This window comes from Taudactylus pleione, unplaced genomic scaffold, assembly GCF_031769625.1.
Source record: "Taudactylus pleione unplaced genomic scaffold, aTauple2 ptg000100l, whole genome shotgun sequence".
In the NCBI taxonomy this organism is placed as follows: domain Eukaryota; kingdom Metazoa; phylum Chordata; class Amphibia; order Anura; family Myobatrachidae; genus Taudactylus; species Taudactylus pleione.
Window position 1 is genome coordinate 4,564,146 of NW_028284502.1, and position 15,615 is coordinate 4,579,760.

Here is a 15,615-nt window from a genome sequence, read left to right on the forward strand (position 1 = left end):
TGATCAGCCATACACTGTGCTATTATCAGCCTGATCAGCCTTACACTGTGAAATTATCAGCCTGATCAGCCATGCACTGTGCTATTAACAGCCTGATCAGCCTTACACTGTGCTATTATCAGCCTGATCAGCCTTACACTGTGTAATTATCAGCCTGATCAGCCTTACACTGTGCTATTATCAGCCTGATCAGCCTTACACTGTGCTATTATCAGACTGATCAGCCATACACTGTGTAATTATCAGCCCGATCAGCCATACACTGTGTAATTATCAGCTTGATCAGCCATATACTGTGTAATTATCAGCCTGTTCAGCCATACACTATGCAACTATCAGCCTGATCAGCCATATACTGTGTAATTATCAGCCTGATCAGCCTTACACTGTGCTATTATCAGCCTGATCAGCCTTACACTGTGTAATTATAAGCCTGATCAGCCATACACTGTGCTATTATCAGCCTGATCAGCCTTACACTGTGTAATTATCAGCCTGATCAGCCATATACTGTGTAATTATCAGCCTGATCAGCCATACACGTGTAATTATCAGCTTGATCAGCCTTACACTGTGTAATTATGAGCCTGATCAGCCATACACTGTGTAATTATCAGCCTGATCAGCCATATATTGTGCAACTATCAATCTTATCAGCCTTACACTGTGTAATTATCAGCCTGATCAGCCATACACTGTGCAACTATCAGCCTGTTCAGCCATTCACTGTGCAATTATTGGCCCGATCAGCCATACACTGTGCAATTATCAGCCTGATCAGCCATACACTGTGCTATTATCAGCCTGATCAGCCTTACACTGTGTAATTATCAACTTGATCAGCCATATACTGTGTAATTATCAGCCTGAGCAGCCATATACTGTGTAATCAGTCTTATCAGCCATACACTGTGTAATTATCAGCCTGATCAGCCATATACTGTGTAATTATCAGCCTGATCAGCCATATACTGTGTAATTATCAGCCTGATCAGCCTTACACTGTGTAATTATCAGCCTGATCAGCCATATACTGTGTAATTATCAGCCTGTTCAGCCATACACTGTGCTATTATCAGCCTGATCAGCCATACACTGTGCTATTATCAGCCTGATCAGCCTTACACTGTGTAATTATCTGCCTGTTCAACCATACACTGTGTAATTATCAGCCTGATCAACCATACACTGTGTAATTATCAGCCTGTTCAGCCATACACTGTGTAATTATCAGCCTGATCAGCCATACACTGTGTAATTATCAGCTTGATCAGCCATACACTGTGTAATTATCAGCCTGATCAGCCTTACACTGTGCTATTATCAGCCTGATCAGCCTTACACTGTGTAATTATCTGCCTGTTCTGCCATACACTGTGTAATTATCTGCCTGATCAGCCATATACTGTGTAATTATCAGCCTGATCAGCCATACACTGTGTAATTATCAGCCTGATCACCCATACACTGTGTAATTATCAGCCTGATCAGCCTTACACTGTGCTATTATCAGCCTGATCAGCCATACACTGTGTAATTATCAGCCTGATCAACCTTACACTGTGCTATTATCAGCCTGATCAGCCATACACTGTGCTATTATCTGCCTGATCAGCCATATACTGTGTAATTATCAGCCTGATCAGCCATACACTGTGTAATTATCAGCCTGATCAGCCATATACTGGGTAATTATCAGCCTTTTCAGCCATACACTATGCAACTATCAGCCTGATCAGCCATACACTGTGCTATTATCAGCCTGATCAGCCTTACACTGTGCTACTATCAGCCTGATCAGCCTTACACTGTGTAATTATCAGCCTGATCAGCCTTACACTGTGCTATTATCAGCCTGATCAGCCTTACACTGTGCTATTATCAGCCTGATCAGCCTTACACTGTGTAATTATCAGCCTGATCAGCCTTACACTGTGCTATTATCAGCCTGATCAGCCATATACTGTGTAATTATCAGCCTGATCAGCCTTACACTGTGTAAGTATCAGCCTGATCAGCCTTACACTGTGCTATTATCAGCCTGATCAGCCTTACACTGTGCTATTATCAGCCTGATCAGCCATATACTGTGTAATTATCAGCCCGATCAGCCATACACTGTGTAATTATCAGCCTGAACAGCAATATACTGTGTAATTATCAGCCTGTTCAGCCATACACTATGCAACTATCAGCCTGATCAGCCATATACTGTGCAATTATCAGCCTGATCAGCCTTACACTGTGTAATTATCAGCCTGATCAGCCATACACTGTGCTATTATCAGCCTGATCAGCCTTACACTGTGTAATTATCAGCCTGATCAGCCACATACTGTGTAATTATCAGCCTGATCAGCCATACACGTGTAATTATCAGCTTGATCAGCCTTACACTGTGTAATTATGAGCTTGATCAGCCATACACTGTGTAATTATCAGCCTGATCAGCCATATATTGTGCAAATATCAATCTGATCAGCCTTACACTGTGTAATTATCAGCCTGATCAGCCATACACTGTGCAACTATCAGCCTGTTCAGCCATTCACTGTGCAATTATTGGCCCGATCAGCCAAACACTGTGCAATTATCGGCCCGATCAGCCATACACTGTGCAATTATCGGCCTGATCAGCCAATCACTTTGTAATTATCGGCCTGATCAGCCTTACACTGTGCTATTATCGGCCTGAACAGCCTTACACTGTGCTATTATTTGCCTGATCAGCCATAAACTGTGTAATTATCAGCCTGTTCAGCCATACACTGTGTAATTATCAGCCTGATCAGCCTTACACTGTGCTATTATCAGCCTGATCAGCCTTACACTGTGTAATTATCTGCATGTTCAGCCACACACTGTGTAATTATCAGCCTGATCAGCCTTACACTGTGCAACTATCAGCCTGTTCAGCCATTCACTGTGCAATTATCGGCCCGATCAGCCATACACTGTGCAATTATCGGCCCGATCAGCCATACACTGTGCAATTATCGGCCTGATCAGCCATACACTGTGTAATTATCAGCCTGATCAGCCTTACACAGTGCTATTATCGGCCTGATCAGCCATACACTGTGCTATTATCGGCCTGATCAGCCATACAATGTGCAATTATCAGCCTGTTCAGCCATACACTGTGTAATTATCAGCCTGATCAGCCATACACTGTGCTATTATCAGCCTGATCAGCCTTACACTGTGTAATTATCAGCCTGTTCAGCCATATACTTTGTAATTATCAGCCTGAGCAGACATATACTGTGAAATTATCAGTCTGATCAGCCATACACTGTGTAATTATCAGCCTGATCAGCCAAATACTGTGTAATTATGAGCCTGATCAGCCATACACTGTGTAATTATCAGCCTGATCAGCCATATATTGTGCAACTATCAATCTTATCAGCCTTACACTGTGTAATTATCAGCCTGATCAGCCATACACTGTGCAACTATCAGCCTGTTCAGCCATTCACTGTGCAATTATTGGCCCGATCAGCCATACACTGTGCAATTATCGGCCCGATCAGCAATACGCTGTGCAATTATCGGCCTGATCAGCCATTCACTTTGTAATTATCGGCCTGATCAGCCTTACACTGTGCTATTATCGGCCTGAACAGCCTTACACTGTGCTATTATTTGCCTGATCAGCCATACACTGTGTAATTATCAGCCTGTTCAGCCATACACTGTGTAATTATCAGCCTGATCAGCCATACACTGTGCTATTATCAGCCTGATCAGCCTTACACTGTGTAATTATCAGCCTGTTCAGCCATACAATGTGTAATTATCAGTCTGATCAGCCATACACTGTGCTATTATCAGCCTGATCAGCCTTACACTGTGTAATTTTCAGCTTGATCAGCCATATACTGTGTAATTATCAGCCTGAGCAGCCATATACTGTGTAATCAGTCTGATCAGCCATACACTGTGTAATTATCAGCCTGATCAGCCATATACTGTGTAATTATCTGCCTGTTCAGCCATGTACTGTGTAATTATCAGCCTGATCAGCCTTACACTGTGTAATTATCAGCCTGATCAGCCATATACTGTGTAATTATCAGCCTGTTCAGCCACACACTGTGCTATTATCAGCCTGATCAGGCATACACTGTGCTATTATCAGCCTGATCAGCCTAACACTGTGTAATTATCAGCCTGTTCAACCATACACTGTGTAATTATCAGCCTGATCAACCATACACTGTGTAATTATGATCAACCATACACTGTGTAATTCTAAGCCTGTTCAGTCATACACTGTGTAATTATCAGCCTGATCAGCCATACACTGTGTAATTATCAGCCTGATCAGCCATACACTGTGTAATTATCAGCCTGATCAGCCGTACACTGTGATATTATCAGCCTGATCAGCCTTACACTGTGTAATTATCTGCCTGTTCAGCCATACACTGTGTAATTATCAGCCTGATCAGCCATACACTGTGTAATTATCAGCCTGATCAGCCATACACTGTGTAATTATCAGCCTGATCAGCCATACACTGTGTAATTATCAGCCTGATCAGCCTTACACTGTGCTATTATCAGCCTGATCAGCCTTACACTGTGTAATTATCAGCCTGATCAGCCTTACACTGTGGTATTATCAGCCTGATCAGCCTTGCACTGTGCTATTATCAGCCTGATCAGCCTTACACTGTGTAATTATCAGCCTGATCAACCTTACACTGTGCTATTATCTGCCTGATCAGCCTTACACTGTGCTATTATCAGCCTGATCAGCCATATACTGTGTAATTATCAGCCTGATCAGCCATACACTGATCAGCCATACACTGTGTAATTATCAGCCTGATCAGCCATACACTGTGTAATTATCAGCCTGATCAGCCATATACTGTGCAATTATCTGCCTGTTCAGCCATACACTATGCATATATCAGCCTGATCAGCCATATACTGAGCAATTATCAGCCTGATCAGCTTTACACTGTGTTATTATCAGCCTGATCAGCCATATACTGTGTAATTATCTGCCTGATCAGCCTTACACTGTGTAATTATCAGCCTGATCAGCCATACACTGTGCAATTATCAGCCTGATCAGCCATACACTGTGCTATTATCAGCCTGATCAGCCATACACTGTGTAATTATCAGCCTGATCAGCCATATACTGTGCAATTATCAGCCTGATCAGCCATACACAGTGCTATTATCAGCCTGATCAGCCTTACACTGTGAAATTATCAGCCTGATCAGCCATGCAGTGTGCTATTATCAGCCTGATCAGCCTTACACTGTGCTAATATCAGCCTGATCAGCCTTACACTGTGTAATTATCAGCCTGATCAGCCTTACACTGTGCTATTATCAGCCTGATCAGCCTTACACTGTGCTATTATCAGACTGATCAGCCATACACTGTGTAATTATCAGCCCGATCAGCCATACACTGTGTAATTATCAGCTTGATCAGCCATATACTGTGTAATTATCAGCCTGTTCAGCCATACACTATGCAACTATCAGCCTGATCAGCCATATACTGTGCAATTATCAGCCTGATCATCCTTACACTGTGTAATTATAAGCCTGATCAGCCATACACTGTGCTATTATCAGCCTGATCAGCCTTACACTGTGTAATTATCAGCCTGATCAGCCATATACTGTGTAATTATCAGCCTGATCAGCCATACACGTGTAATTATCAGCTTGATCAGCCTTACACTGTGTAATTATGAGCCTGATCAGCCATACACTGTGTAATTATCAGCCTGATCAGCCATATATTGTGCAACTATCAATCTTATCAGCCTTACACTGTGTAATTATCAGCCTGATCAGCCATACACTGTGCAACTATCAGCCTGTTCAGCCATTCACTGTGCAATTATTGGCCCGATCAGCCATACACTGTGCAATTATCAGCCTGATCAGCCATACACTGTGCTATTATCAGCCTGATCAGCCTTACACTGTGTAATTATCAACTTGATCAGCCATATACTGTGTAATTATCAGCCTGAGCAGCCATATACTGTGTAATCAGTCTTATCAGCCATACACTGTGTAATTATCAGCCTGATCAGCCATACACTGTGTAATTATCAGCCTGATCAGCCACATACTGTGTAATTATCAGCCTGTTCAGCCATACACTGTGCTATTATCAGCCTGATCAGCCATACACTGTGCTATTATCAGCCTGATCAGCCTTACACTGTGTAATTATCTGCCTGTTCAACCATACACTGTGTAATTATCAGCCTGATCAACCATACACTGTGTAATTATCAGCCTGTCCAGCCATACACTGTGTAATTATCAGCCTGATCAGCCATACACTGTGTAATTATCAGCCTGATCAGCCATACACTGTGTAATTATCAGCCTGATCAGCCTTACACTGTGCTATTATCAGCCTGATCAGCCTTACACTGTGTAATTATCTGCCTGTTCAGCCATACACTGTGTAATTATCTGCCTGATCAGCCATATACTGTGTAATTATCAGCCTGATCAGCCATACACTGTGTAATTATCAGCCTGATCACCCATACACTGTGTAATTATCAGCCTGATCAGCCTTACACTGTGCTATTATCAGCCTGATCAGCCATACACTGTGTAATTATCAGCCTGATCAACCTTACACTGTGCTATTATCAGCCTGATCAGCCATACACTGTGCTATTATCTGCCTGATCAGCCATATACTGTGTAATTATCAGCCTGATCAGCCATACACTGTGTAATTATCAGCCTGATCAGCCATATACTGGGTAATTATCAGCCTTTTCAGCCATACACTATGCAACTATCAGCCTGATCAGCCATACACTGTGCTATTATCAGCCTGATCAGCCTTACACTTTGCTATTATCAGCCTGATCAGCCTTACACTGTGTAATTATCAGCCTGATCAGCCTTACACTGTGCTATTATCAGCCTGATCAGCCTTACACTGTGCTATTATCAGCCTGATCAGCCTTACACCGTGTAATTATCAGCCTGATCAGCCTTACACTGTGCTATTATCAGCCTGATCAGCCTTACACTGTGCTATTATCAGCCTGATCAGCCATATACTGTGTAATTATCAGCCCGATCAGCCATACACTGTGTAATTATCAGCCTGAACAGCAATATACTGTGAAATTATCAGCCTGTTCAGCCATACACTATGCAACTATCAGCCTGATCAGCCATATACTGTGCAATTATCAGCCTGATCAGCCTTACACTGTGTAATTATCAGCCTGATCAGCCATACACTGTGCTATTATCAGCCTGATCAGCTTTACACTGTGTAATTATCAGCCTGATCAGCCACATACTGTGTAATTATCAGCCTGATCAGCCATACACGTGTAATTATCAGCTTGATCAGCCTTACACTGTGTAATTATGAGCCTGATCAGCCATACACTGTGTAATTATCAGCCTGATCAGCCATATATTGTGCAAATATCAATCTGATCAGCCTTACACTGTGTAATTATCAGCCTGATCAGCCATACACTGTGCAACTATCAGCCTGTTCAGCCATTCACTGTGCAATTATTGGCCCGATCAGCCATACACTGTGCAATTATCGGCCCGATCAGCCATACACTGTGCATTTATCGGCCTGATCAGCCATTCACTTTGTAATTATCGGCCTGATCAGCCTTACACTGTGCTATTATCGGCCTGAACAGCCTTACACTGTGCTATTATTTGCCTGATCAGCCAAAAACTGTGTAATTATCAGCCTGTTCAGCCATACACTGTGTAATTATCAGCCTGTTCAGCCTTACACTGTGCTATTATCAGCCTGATCAGCCTTACACTGTGTAATTATCTGCCTGTTCAGCCACACACTGTGTAATTATCAGCCTGATCAGCCTTACACTGTGCAACTATCAGCCTGTTCAGCCATTCACTGTGCAATTATCGGCCCGATCAGCCATACACTGTGCAATTATCGGCCCGATCAGCCATACACTGCAATTATCGGCCTGATCAGCCATACACTGTGTAATTATCAGCCTGATCAGCCTTACACAGTGCTATTATCGGCCTGATCAGCCATACACTGTGCTATTATCGGCCTGATCAGCCATACACTGTGCAATTATCAGCCTGTTCAGCCATACACTGTGTAATTATCAGCCTGATCAGCCATACACTGTGCTATTATCAGCCTGATCAGCCTTACACTGTGTAATTATCAGCCTTTTCAGCCAAATACTGTGTAATTATCAGCCTGAGCAGCCATATACTGTGAAATTATCAGTCTGATCAGCCATACACTGTGTAATTATCAGCCTGATCAGCCAAATACTGTGTAATTATCAGCCTGATCAGCCATATACTGTGTAATTATCAGCCTGATCAGCCGTACACTGTGTAATTATCAGCCTGATCAGCTGTACACTGTGTAATTATCAGCCTGATCAGCAGTACACTGTGTAATTATCAGCCTGATCAGCCATATACTGTGTAATTATCAGCCTGTTCAGCCATACACTGTGCTATTATCAGCCTGATCAGCCATACACTGTGCTATTATCAGCCTGATCAGCCTTACACGGTGTAATTATCTGCCTATTCAACCATACACTGTGTAATTATCAGCCTGACCAACCATACACTGTGTAATTATCAGCCTGTTCAGCCTTACACTGTCTAATTATCAGCCTGATCAGCCATACACTGTGTAATTATCATACTGATCAGCCTTACACTGGGCTATTATCAGCCTGATCAGCCTTACACTGTGTAATTATCTGCCTGTTCAGCCATACACTGTGTAATTATCAGCCTGATCAGCCATACACTGTAATTATCAGCCTGATCAGCCATACACTGTGTAATTATCAGCCTGATCAGCCATACACTGTGTAATTATCAGCCTGATCAGCCATACACTGTGTAATTATCAGCCTGATCAGCCTTACACTGTGCTATTATAAGCCTGATCAGCCTTACACTGTGTAATTATCAGCCTGATCAGCCTTACACTGTGCTATTATCAGCCTGATCAGCCTTACACTGTGCTATTATCAGCCTGATCAGCCTTACACTGTGTAATTATCAGCCTGATCAGCCTTACACTGTGCTATTATCAGCCTGATCAGCCTTACACTGTGCTATTATCAGACTGATCAGCCATATACTGTGTAATTATCAGCCCGATCAGCCATACACTGTGTAATTATCAGCCTGATCAGCCATATACTGTGTAATTATCAGCCTGTTCAGCCATACACTATGCAACTATCAGCCTGATCAGCCATACACTGTGCTATTATCAGCCTGATCAGCCTTACACTGTGTAATTATCAGCCTGATCAGCCATATACTGTGTAATTATCAGCCTGATCAGCCATACACGAGTAATTATCAGCTTGATCAGCCTTACACTGTGTAATTATGAGCCTGATCAGCCATACACTGTGTAATTATCAGCCTGATCAGCCATATATTGTGCAACTATCAATCTTATCAGCCTTACACTGTGTAATTATCAGCCTGATCAGCCATACACTGTGCAACTATCAGCCTGTTCAGCCATTCACTGTGCAATTATTGGCCCGATCAGCCATACACTGTGCAATTATCGGTGCGATCAGCCATACACTGTGCAATTATCGGCCTGATCAGCCATTCACTTTGTAATTATCGGCCTGATCAGCCTTACACTGTGCTATTATCGGCCTGAACAGCCTTACACTGTGCTATTATTTGCCTGATCAGCCATACACTGTGTAATTATCAGCCTGTTCAGCCATACACTGTGTAATTATCAGCCTGATCAGCCATACACTGTGCTATTATCAGCCTGATCAGCCTTACACTGTGTAATTATCAGCCTGTTCAGCCATACAATGTGTAATTATCAGCCTGATCAGCCATACACTGTGCTATTATCAGCCTGATCAGCCTTACGCTGTGTAATTATCAGCTTGATCAGCCATATACTGTGTAATTATCAGCCTGAGCAGCCATATACTGTGTAATCAGTCTGATCAGCCACACACTGTGTAATTATCAGCCTGATCAGCCATATACTGTGTAATTATCAGCCTGTTCAGCCATGTACTGTGTAATTATCAGCCTGATCAGCCTTACACTGTGTAATTATCAGCCTGATCAGCCATATACTGTGTAATTATCAGCCTGTTCAGCCACACACTGTGCTATTATCAGCCTGATCAGCCATACACTGTGCTATTATCAGCCTGATCAGCCTAACACTGTGTAATTATCAGCCTGTTCAACCATACACTGTGTAATTATCAGCCTGATCAACCATACACTGTGTAATTATGATCAACCATACACTGTGTAATTCTAAGCCTGTTCAGCCATACACTGTGTAATTATCAGCCTGATCAGCCATACACTGTGTAATTATCAGCCTGATCAGCCATACACTGTGTAATTATCAGCCTGATCAACCTTACACTGTGCTATTATCAGCCTGATCAGCCTTACACTGTGTAATTATCTGCCTGTTCAGCCATACACTGTGTAATTATCAGCCTGATCAGCCATACACTGTGAAATTATCAGCCTGATCAGCCATACACTGTGTAATTATCAGCCTGATCAGCCATACACTGTGTAATTATCAGCCTGATCAGCCTTACACTGTGCTATTATCAGCCTGATCAGCCTTACACTGTCTAATTATCAGCCTGATCAGCCTTACACTGTGCTATTATCCGCCTGATCAGCCTTGCACTGTGCTATTATCAGCCTGATCAGCCTTACACTGTGTAATTATCAGCCTGATCAACCTTACACTGTGCTATTATCTGCCTGATCAGCCTTACACTGTGCTATTATCAGCCAGATCAGCCATTTACTGTGTAATTATCAGCCTGATCAGCCATACACTGATCAGCCATACACTGTGTAATTATCAGCCTGATCAGCCATACACTGTGTAATTATCAGCCTGATCAGCCATATACTGTGTAATTATCTGCCTGTTCAGCCATACACTATGCATCTATCAGCCTGATCAGCCATATACTGAGCAATTATCAGCCTGGTCAGCCTTACACTGTGTTATTATCAGCCTGATCAGCCATATACTGTGTAATTATCTGCCTGATCAGCCTTACACTGTGTAATTATCAGCCTGATCAGCCATACACTGTGCAATTATCAGCCTGATCAGCCATACACTGTGCTATTATCAGCCTGATCAGCCATACACTGTGTAATTATCAGCCTGATCAGCCATATACTGTGCAATTATCAGCCTGATCAGCCATACACTGTGCTATTATCAGCCTGATCAGCCTTACACTGAGAAATTATCAGCCTGATCAGCCATGCACTGTGCTATTATCAGCCTGATCAGCCTTACACTGTGCTATTATCAGCCTGATCAGCCTTACACTGTGTAATTATCAGCCTGATCAGCCTTACACTGTGCTATTATCAGCCTGATCAGCCTTACACTGTGCTATTATCAGACTGATCAGCCATACACTGTGTAATTATCAGCCCGATCAGCCATACACTGTGTAATTATCCGCTTGATCAGCCATATACTGTGTAATTATCAGCCTGTTCAGCCATACACTATGCAACTATCTGCCTGATCAGCCATATACTGTGCAATTATCAGCCTGATCAGCCTTACACTGTGTAATTATAAGCCTGATCAGCCATACACTGTGCTATTATCAGCCTGATCAGCCTTACACTGTGTAATTATCAGCCTGATCAGCCATATACTGTGTAATTATCAGCCTGATCAGCCATACACGTGTAATTATCAGCTTGATCAGCCTTACACTGTGTAATTATGAGCCTGATCAGCAATACACTGTGTAATTATCAGCCTGATCAGCCATATATTGTGCAACTATCAATCTTATCAGCCTTACACTGTGTAATTATCAGCCTGATCAGCCATACACTGTGCAACTATCAGCCTGTTCAGACATTCACTGTGCAATTATTGGCCCGATCAGCCATACACTGTGCAATTATCAGCCTGATCAGCCATACACTGTGCTATTATCAGCCTGATCAGCCTTACACTGTGAAATTATCAACTTGATCAGCCATATACTGTGTAATTATCAGCCTGAGCAGCCATATACTGTGTTATCAGTCTTATCAGCCATACACTGTGTAATTATCAGCCTGATCAGCCATATACTGTGTAATTATCAGCCTGATCAGCCATATACTTTGTAATTATCAGCCTGATCAGCCTTACACTGTGTAATTATCAGCCTGATCAGCCATATACTGTGTAATTATCAGCCTGTTCAGTCATACACTGTGCTATTATCAGCCTGATCAGCCATACACTGTGCTATTATCAGCCTGATCAGCCTTACACTGTGTAATTATCTGCCTGTTCAACCATACACTGTGTAATTATCAGCCTGATCAACCATACACTGTGTAATTATCAGCCTGTTCAGCCATACACTGTGTAATTATCAGCCTGATCAGCCATACACTGTGTAATTATCAGCCTGATCAGCCATACACTGTGTAATTATCAGCCTGATCAGCCTTACACTGTGCTATTATCAGCCTGATCAGCCTTACACTGTGTAATTATCTGCCTGTTCAGCCATACACTGTGTAATTATCTGCCTGATCAGCCATATACTGTGTAATTATCAGCCTGATCAGCCATACACTGTGTAATTATCAGCCTGATCAGCCATACACTGTGTAATTATCAAACTGATCAACCTTACACTGTGCTATTATCAGCCTGATCAGCCATACACTGTGCTATTATCTGCCTGATCAGCCATATACTGTGTAATTATCAGCCTGATCAGCCATACACTGTGTAATTATCAGCCTGATCAGCCATATACTGGGTAATTATCAGCCTTTTCAGCCATACACTATGCAACTATCAGCCTGATCAGCCATACACTATGCAACTATCAGCCTGATCAGCCTAACACTGTGCTATTATCAGCCTGATCAGCCTTACACTGTGTAATTATCAGCCTGATCAGCCTTACACTGTGCTATTATCAGCCTGATCAGCCTTACACTGTGCTATTATCAGCCTGATCAGCCTTACACTGTGCTTTTATCAGCCTGATCAGCCTTACACTGTGTAATTATCAGCCTGATCAGCCTTACAATGTGCTATTATCAGCCTTACACTGTGCTATTATCAGCCTGATCAGCCATATACTGTGTAATTATCAGCCCGATCAGCCATACACTGTGTAATTATCAGCCTGAACAGCAATATACTGTGTAATTATCAGCCTGTTCAGCCATACACTATGCAACTATCAGCCTGATCAGCCGTATACTGTGCAATTATCAGCCTGATCAGCCTTACACTGTGTAATTATCAGCCTGATCAGCCATACACTGTGCTATTTTCAGCCTGATCAGCCTTACACTGTGTAATTATCAGCCTGATCAGCCATACACGTGTAATTATCAGCTTGATCAGCCTTACACTGTGTAATTATGAGCCTGATCAGCCATACACTGTGTAATTATCAGCCTGATCAGCCATATATTGTGCAAATATCAATCTGATCAGCCATACACTGTGTAATTATCAGCCTGATCAGCCATACACTGTGCAACTATCAGCCTGTTCAGCCATTCACTGTGCAATTATTTGCCCGATCAGCCATACACTGTGCAATTATCGGCCCGATCAGCCATACACTGTGCAATTATCGGCCTGATCAGCCATTCACTTTGTAATTATCGGCCTGATCAGCCTTACACTGTGCTATTATTGGCCTGAACAGCCTTACACTGTGCTATTATTTGCCTGATCAGCCATACACTGTGTAATTATCAGCCTGTTCAGCCATACACTGTGTAATTATCAGCCTGATCAGCCTTACACTGTGCTATTATCAGCCTGATCAGCCTTACACTGTGTAATTATCTGCCTGTTCAGCCACACACTGTGTAATTATCAGCCTGATCAGCCTTACACTGTGCAACTATCAGCCTGTTCAGCCATTCACTGTGCAATTATCGGCCCGATCAGCCATACACTGTGCAATTATCGGCCCGATCAGCCATACACTGTGCAATTATCGGCCTGATCAGCCATACACTGTGTAATTATCAACCTGATCAGCCTTACACAGTGCTATTATCGGCCTGATCAGCCATACACTGTGCTATTATCGGCCTGATCAGTCATACACTGTGCAATTATCAGCCTGTTCAGCCATACACTGTGTAATTATCAGCCTGATCAGCCATACACTGTGCTATTATCAGCCTGATCAGCCTTACACTGTGTAATTATCAGCCTGTTCAGCCATATACTGTGTAATTATCAGCCAGAGCAGCCATATACTGTGAAATTATCAGTCTGATCAGCCATACACTGTGTAATTATCAGCCTGATCAGCCAAATACTGTGTAATTATCAGCCTGATCAGCCATATACTGTGTAATTATCAGCCTGATCAGCCGTACACTGTGTAATTATCAGCCTGATCAGCCGTACACTGTGTAATTATCAGCCTGATCAGCAGTACACTGTGTAATTATCAGCCTGATCAGCCATATACTGTGTAATTATCAGCCTGTTCAGCCATACACTGTGCCATTATCAGCCTGATCAGCCATACACTGTGCTATTATCAGCCTGATCAGCCTTACACTGTGTAATTATCTGCCTATTCAACCATACACTGTGTAATTATCAGCCTGATCAACCATACACTGTGTAATTATCAGCCTGTTCAGCCTTACACTGTCTAAATATCAGCCTGATCAGCCATACACTGTGTAATTATCAGCCTGATCAGCCATACACTGTGTAATTATCATCCTGATCAGCCTTACACTGGGCTATTATCAGCCTGATCAGCCTTACACTGTGTAATTATCTGCCTGTTCAGCCATACACTGTGTAATTATCAGCCTGATCAGCCATACACTGTAATTATCAGCCTGATCAGCCATACACTGTTTAATTATCAGACTGATCAGCCATACACTGTGTAATTATCAGCCTGATCAGCCATACACTGTGTAATTATCAGCCTGATCAGCCATACACTGTGCTATTATCAGCCTGATCAGCCTTACACTGTGTAATTATCAGCCTGATCTGCCTTACACTGTGCTATTATCAGCCTGATCAGCCTTACACTGTGCTATTATCAGCCTGATCAGCCTTACACTGTGTAATTATCAGCCTGATCAGCCTTACACTGTGTAATTATCAGACTGATCAGCCATACACTGTAATTATCAGCCTGATCAGCCATACACTGTGTAATTATCAGCCTGATCAGCCATACACTGTGTAATTATCAGACTGATCAGCCATACACTGTGTAATTATCAGCCTGATCTGCCTTACACTGTGCTATTATCAGCCTGATCAGCCTTACACTGTGCTATTATCAGCCTGATCAGCCTTACACTGTGTAATTATCAGCCTGATCAGCCTTACACTGTGTAATTATCAGACTGATCAGCCATACACTGTAAATATCAGCCTGATCAGCCATACACTGTGTAATTATCAGCCTGATCAGCCATACACTGTGTAATTATCAGACTGATCAGCCATACACTGTGTAATTATCAGCCTGATCAGCCCTACACTGTGCTATTATCAGCCTGATCAGCCTTACA